Below are 7,931 nucleotides of genomic sequence, written 5' to 3'. Positions count from 1 at the left end.
AGCAATTTTTACATGGGCTACGTAGGCTTTTTTAGACTTCTAATACCTGTTCTTCCAGCAAGGGTTCACAGCAAGGCTTCATATTATCAGAGGCAGGATTACAATGACAGGTAACACCTCTATGCACAGCTGATAACGGCTGATCCACCAATCACACTAGGAAATGTCACAGCAGCACCTTTTTTCTTCACAATTACCTTTGCACAGACTTTGACACTTCAGTGCAAAAGATAAGGTCAGGTCTGACTATTGTGGCCAGTGTGGAAATTTCCATTTTTGTTTTCTTTTACTTTTAATAAATAAGACCTTTAAAAAAAAACTGATGACACATTTCCTTCAAGCCCGCATTAGACGTTGGATAGTGATCAGCCGAATGATGGTTCGGGCGGAAACCATCTCGGCCGTCGGTCCCATAAGAAAAAGCGCTCGCTTGGCCGAGTGTTCCTGTGTTCTCCATGAAATAGCCACCAGACGAGAACAAAAGGATTGGCAGTCCGAAATCAGTATTAATTTATGGTATTGAAGTTTCATCATTTATAAATTCACATTAGTTGTACACCACCGAAAATAATTGCAGATCAACAGAGAAAGGGAAAAGTGGTTTGCACTGTTTTGCATCACTGGGGTCTTGGGTTCAAATCCCAGCAAGGAGTTTGTATGTTCTCTCTGTGTTTACGTGGGTTTCCCCTGGTTTCCTCCCACACTCCAAAGACATAAGGATAGGGAATTTAGATTGTGAGACCCAATGGGCACAGCAGTGATAATGTCTGTAAAGCGCTGTGGAATATGATGGCGCTATATAAGGAAAGCATAATGAATAAATTATAGGATGATAAAAGTTACATTTTATTCACATTCTATTAATAAATTAAAATATCAATGTGATTGCACATGTTCAATTTATTTTTGCACTGCATCTTGGCAATTTTGCAAGGTGAGGTTACTACATGAGCTATAATCTTATGCACAAATATGTATATTATCATATGCAACCATTAGTTATATGTCTTGACTCCTGATATACTGAAGGCAGACAAAATTGCCAGATTGACTATTGTCTCTAAGTCCCCATTTATTAATAATTTGGCTATCATTACAGTAGTAATAATATCATATGCTAATATACATATTTAGGCATAAGATTATAGCTCAGTTAGCAGCCTCACCTGAGCATAATTGGCAGGGTGCAGCACAATTTTTTTTTTAACACGAGGACTCACACTGATGTGTTAATATTTTAATCTATTAATAAAAGTTTATTTTTTTCACATTCTATCATTCTTTTCCCTATTAATCTGAAGTTCAAAATCAGACATGTTGGATTCATAACTCCCGCGACAATCAATTGTCCGGGGCTCCCATACATAACAGGTTGTCGGCTGAACCCATCGATATTGGCGGGTTTGGCTGACAATAGGCTAACGTGTTTTGGAGCTATAGCCTTAAAGGTGATGTTCTGGCATAAAGAAATTACATTAGTGGAGGTTGAGGCCCCAATTTGCAAATCCTATCTATTAGGACAGCCATTAGAAAATCTTGATCAAAGATTTGGCATATCCATTAAATTCTTGGTCACCCGTGCTCCTGTTTCTTACTGTTCTCTTCCTCTAATCTCTCAGTGTTAGGGTTGGAAGTAATGAGGGGGTTGTACACAGATGTCCACAATGTGGAGAGGGGGAAAGTATCTTTAGTCTCAGGGAGGGCAAAGAAAAAGAGGAAAGCACATGAAGAGGAAATAGGTGCAGGATAGCACCTGTGCCGAAATATGTTAAAACAGCAGCTTATATTACACAGACCTCACATGCAGCCTATATTACTAGAAGAGACACTAGATAAAAAATCTGAAACCTGGAGAAGGCTACAAACTGCATATATATACAGTCCCTACAAGTAGTATTCAACCCCCTGCAGATTTAGCTGGTTTGATAAGATGCAAATAAGTTAGAGCCTTCAAACTGCAAACGAGAGTAGGTTTTATGAACAGAAGCATAAATCTTACAAACCAAAAAGTTATGTTGCTCAGTTGAATTTTATTAAATTTTAAACATAAAAGTGTGGGTCAATTATTATTCAACCCCTATGTTTAATATTTTGTGGAATAACCCTTGTTTGCAATTACATCTAATAATCGTCTTTTATAAGACCTGATCAGGCCGGCACAGGTCTGTGGAGTTCTCTTGGCCCACTCCTCCATGCAGATCTTCTCCAAGTTATCTAGGTTCTTTGGGTGTCTCATGTGGACTTTATTCTTGAGCTCCTTCCACAAGTTTTCAATTGGGTTAAGGTCAGGAGATTGACTAGGCCACTCCAACACCTTGACTTTTTCCCTCTTGAACCAGGCCTTGGTTTTCTTGGCTGTGTGCTTTGGGTCGTTGTCTTGTTGGAAGATGAAATTACGACCCATCTTAAGATCCTTGATGGAGGAGCGGAGGTTCTTGGCCAAAATCTCCAGGTAGGCCGTGCTATCCATCTTCCCATGGATGCGGACCAGATGGCCAGGCCCCTTGGCTGAGAAACAGCCCCATAGCATGATGCTACCACCACCATGCTTGACTGTAGGGATGGTATTCTTGGGGTCGTATGCAGTGCCATCCAGTCTCCAAACGTCACGTGTGTGGTTGGCACCAAAGATCTCGATCTTGGTCTCATCAGACCATAGAACCTTGAACCAGTCTGTCTCAGAGTCCTCCAAGTGATCATGAGCAAACTGTAGACGAGCCTTGACATGACGCTTTGAAAGTAAAGTTACCTTACGGGCTTGTCTGGAACGGAGACCATTGCGGTGGAGTACGTTACTTATGGTATTGACTGAAACCAATGTCCCCACTGCCATGAGATCTTCCCGGAGCTCCTTCCTTGTTGTCCTTGGGTTAGCCTTGACTCTTCGGACAAGCCTGGCCTCGGCACATGTGATGTAATCCGCACATGTGAAGCTCATTATTCTTGGTGCCTGAACTACTTCTTAATACTTTAGGGGGACCAAACAGAATTCAGGTGGTTTGAGGGGTTGAATAATAAATGACACTCTGAATGAACTTTAAAAAAAAAAAAAAAAAAAAATTTGCTGCAGTGCATTTCCCACTTCCAGGCTGATCTACAGTACAAATGTCACAATGCCAAGTTAATTCCGCATGTGTCAACCAGCTAAATCTGCAGGGGGTTGAATACTACTTGTAGGCACTGTAGGTCGGAAAATGAATAAAGGAATGAAGCATGTGTTCTTTTATTAATAGGTAACCATCAAAATATGTAAAAATAAAATCTATCTGATTCATGTCCATAGCTTTAAAAAGGAAGTGTATCACATAGAATATTAAAAAATATACAGGTATATATATAACCAGATAGTGATACATATTCTTTTCTCCAATTTGTTTGCACTTTCTGATTGTAAAATTTTTTGGTACAGGATTATGGAGTGACCATCTTGTTTGAGCTGCTGTTAACAGTAGTCAGAGATATGCTTTACAGGAGCCACATGGATCATGGAAACCTTTAATCTGGCGACAGATCATTAACTTCAGTGGTACAGAGTTATGGGCATGCTCTGTGATCTGTGCAGAGGTCATTGTGCAGGGAGAGGAAGGAGGTGACCTGTGTCCATCACCTATTTTGAATGGTGGGTTCTGTGTCATCTAAATATAGGTGCGACCTTCGGATGTAATTCGGTTTATGATAATAAGAAGATGGCTGCTGAGAAGTGATCTCTACAGAAGGGCAAGTATGAACTTTATATTAGCCTTAGTGGCCGGAGTGAAAATTACAAACATTTGTTTAAAAATAAAATATATAGTAACTGTATTTAAACTGTGGGTAATTTTCAGATGTCATATTTCTATTATATTGTTGCATATTGTATAGGATAACCACTGATCATTTCCTAGACCTTGAAGAAATGTTCATCCTCGAGGAAATAGGGTTTCTAAAAACATTTACATTCCTGCAGTGTTTGTGGCGCGTCTGTATTCATCACTTGTTGATACGTGTTCTATTGTAAATCTATTGTTTTAGCCTATGTGAAAACAACCTGAGAACAATCTATTTCAGCAGTGCATTTTTGTCTAGATACCGTTCTGCTATCAGTCAAGATCTATACTGTATTATTATGTTCTGCAGCTCCCAGACATGTTATCAGTCTTATTACATTGTTAACTACCCAGCAAAATACACAGAAATCACTGGATACTATCATGATAAATATGGTATTATTCATAAATAGGGATGGGCGAACCCGAACAGTAAAGTCCGGTGGCCATACCGGACACCTAGGGTCCGTGCTCGGACCCTGAACAAGGACTTCTCACGGAAGTCTGTGTTAGGCCGGTTTCACACGTCCGCATATATCCGGTACTGGAAAAACCAGTTCCAGAGATATCCGTGTCCCCTGTGTCCAAGTCTGTCACACGTGTGGCAACTGTGTGTCGCCCGTGTGCCGCATCAGGATCACACGGGCGGCGCCTGGGAATTGGCGCTACACATTCAGCGCTGTTCCCAAGCGCCGGGTGTTGAACACTGCCCTCATCATCCTGTTGGCGCTGCCATCAGCTCCAGCAGGGACAGTGATCAGGGTAGTGGTCGTCTGATCCTGCAGTGTCCCCACCTGTAAAAATAAGAATAAATCCATGTACTCCCCTCTCCTAGGTGTCCCCCACTGTAATCCATGCGACCACTGCTGCAGAGGAGCCGGGGAGAATGAGCCGCTCCAGAGCTGCAGCCCAGGAGCGGTGTCCTGTCACTCACTGAGCACAGCTCCGGAGCCGCTCATTCTCCCCGGCTCATCTGCAGCAGTGGTCGCATGGATTACAGCGGGGGACACCTAGCAGAGGTGAGTACATGGATTTTATTATTTTATTCTTATTTTTACAGGTGGGGACACTGCGGGATTAGACTACTACTACCCTCATCATGGTACTTGCTGGTGCTGATCGCAGCGCCAGCAGCGAACCATGATGAGGGCCGTGTTCAGCATCTGGCACTTGGGAACAGTGCTAACTGTAGCGCTGGTTCCCAGGCGCCAGTACGTGTCACACAGATGACACACGGATGCCATCCGTGTGGTACGTTTTGCGGACTGTGCATCCGCAAAAACAAGGACTTGTCTCCATGTGGAGAACACGGACACACGGTCCGTGAAAACACACTGAGATGTGCACATACCCATTCATTTGAATGGGTCTGGGTGTGTCAGTGTCTCCGGTACGTGTGGAAACTTTGACCACTCGTACTGGAGATACTGACGTGTAAAAGAGCCCTTACTGCTCGGGTTCGGCAAAGCTTGTTTACAGATATGTGGTTGTTTCCTGAGGAAGACGTGCCTGTCACTTCGAAACACGTTGAATAAAAACCGCATGTTTAATAAATTCTTGAGAATTGACATCTCTGATAATCAGCAGCGTGGAAGGTATCCACAAATTCTCCATATCTTCAATTTAGAAAGCTGGGTGACGTATTGAGGACTGTTTCTTTTAATTTAAAAATTTATTCCACACCTCTATACGTATAATCATACCGAATATGCTGCAATTCTTGAGGAAATGCAAATAATTTGTGCTTTTAATGTTATATTCACATTCACTGGAAAAAAAATAAATTTCAGTTTGGAGCTAATAGAGTGCAGAAACAGGTGTCCCCAAAGCCCACTGTGCTTCTGCAAACCCGAATAATGTAAGTAGCAATAGAGCTTCTGGTCTACCGCCAGCTTTGGCGAGAGTCGAAAGTTTCATCTCTGGGAGTAGCACAAGCCTTGAATCCCATCTGCCTTGGAATGTGGTTTATTATAGGATAATTGTCCTCCTAGAACTCAGATGCGCCTTTTTACATCTCTGCACTTGTCGACAAGCACTTCAAAGCATTGTACCGTGTTGAAATTGTTTGCATGTTTCGATCTTATGATGTCATCTTAAATAATTCAACCTCATGAAAACCTGTCAGATCTTCAGAACAAAGTAATCATCCTGACACCCGAGTGACAGCGCTAGGTACTGTCTGTATGCCTCTCATAATACAGTATGTGTATGGAGAACGTACAGGCAAGATGATGGTGACAGTAGCCAAAGCAGTTTACGGTAATTGCAGTAAATATTTTCCATATAAAAGACAAGCAATTCACAAAGTAAAAGAGAAGTGATGCCAGAAGCAGCTAAACATTACAACCTGACCTACAGAAAGCGGATATCAAAGTTTTTTTTTTTATTTTTATGTCAACCATTGTAGCGCCGGCGTCCCTGCCCTCTGCTAGGCAGGGACGCTGTTCCCCTCACCTCTCTGCTCCTAGCCCGGCGTCCTCCTCCCGCTCTGCTGGCAGCGCGCGCTCCTTCCCGGCCACCGTGCTTAGGGCGCGCGCGCGCGCGCTCCCTCCCTCTTAAAGGGGCCGCGCGCGCCGTCCTAAGGAGTCCCCGGCCAATGGCCGGAGGACTTCACCATATATAAGGCACCTCCTCCAAAATGGAGGTGCCCGAGCAATGTTGTTGCACTGTTCACTACTCTGCTTCAGCCCTCAGGTCCCGTTGCCAGTTACCTGCCAGATACCTGCCAGATTCCTGCCAGCTTGCTGTCTTATTCCTGCCTGATATTCTGCTACCTGCCTGCTAGCCTGAGGTCCGACGGTCTGCCTTACAACTCCTGTCAGTCCGTCTAAGGACCAGCTTGCCCGCTCACCTGGGAGCGCACATCAGCTACCTGCCTGCTTGCCTGAGGTCCGACGGTCTGCCTTCCAACTCCTGTCAGTCTGTCTATGGACCAGCTTGCCCGCTCACCTGGGAGCGCACATCTGCTACCTGCCTGCTAGCCTACCTGGAGGCTCCGCCGTCACGTGCTGTGACCACCTGCCTGTCCAGTGACTCCTGCCCGCTCACCTGGGAGCGCTCATCTGCCGCCTGTCTGTTGGTCTTCCTGGAGGCTCCGCCGTCACATGCTGTGACCACCCGTTTATCCAGAGACTCTCGCCTGCTCACCTGGGAGCTCACGTCTACCATCAGCCGCCACAGGTCGTACCAACCCTTTACCCAGAGACTGCCCCGGTCACTTGCCGTGACCATCTGCCCGTTCATCCAGAGACTGCCCCGGTCACTTGCCGTTACCTCCTGCCCGTTCATCCAGAGACTGCCCCAGTCACTTGCCGTGACCTCCTGCCCGTTCATCCAGAGACTGCCCCAGTCACTTGCCGTGACCTCCTGCCCGTTCATCCAGAGACTGCCCCAGTCACTTGCCGTGACCTCCTGCCCGTTCATCCAGAGACTGCCCCGGTCACCTGCCGTGACCTCCAGCCCGTTCACTCAGAGACTGTCCCGGTCATCTGCTGTGACTGCCTGCCCGTCTTCCCTGGTCGCCACCCGCTCCCTTACAAGGACCGCCCCCTTGTATAGTAGCTCAGAGGTTCCGCCTCCCAGACCCGTTACAGTTTGCTCGGGCCATGGAACCCGGTGGCACCCAAGCTCCCTCACTCTCGGACCTGTGTCATGAACTGTCCCGTCAGAGGTCCCAACAGGAGTCCATCCTGGGTCACCTGCGGAATGTCAATACTCGCCTGGACACTCTGTCTGCTCCACCAGCAACCACCGCCAGAGCCATGACTCGCAATCCGGCAGCTCCGCTGCCCACCAATTCTATGGTATCCTACCCCGGACCCCGGCTTTCTGCACCTCCTCGCTTCGGAGGCGACTCCGCTCAGGCTCGGGGCTTTATAAATCAGTGCACCCTGCACTTTGAACTCCTGTCCCACCAGTTTAACTCCGACCGGGCCAAAATTGCCTTCATCATGTCCCATCTCAACGGGGAGGCCCTGGCCTGGCTAAATCCTCTATGGGAGAGAGGAGACCCCCTGGTGTCCGACTTGCCTGCCTTTCTCACGGCTTTCCGGAAAGTCTTCGACGAACCTGGACGGAGGACCTCATCCGCATCATCTCTGCTATGCCTCCGTCAGGGAAGTCTCA

This window comes from Phyllobates terribilis, unplaced genomic scaffold (assembly GCF_046119375.1).
Source record: "Phyllobates terribilis strain yellow unplaced genomic scaffold, ASM4611937v1 Scaffold_13__5_contigs__length_258822181, whole genome shotgun sequence".
In the NCBI taxonomy this organism is placed as follows: Eukaryota; Metazoa; Chordata; class Amphibia; order Anura; family Dendrobatidae; genus Phyllobates; species Phyllobates terribilis.
The sequence above is the reverse complement of the archived record's forward strand: the minus strand, read 5'-3'. Positions refer to the sequence as shown.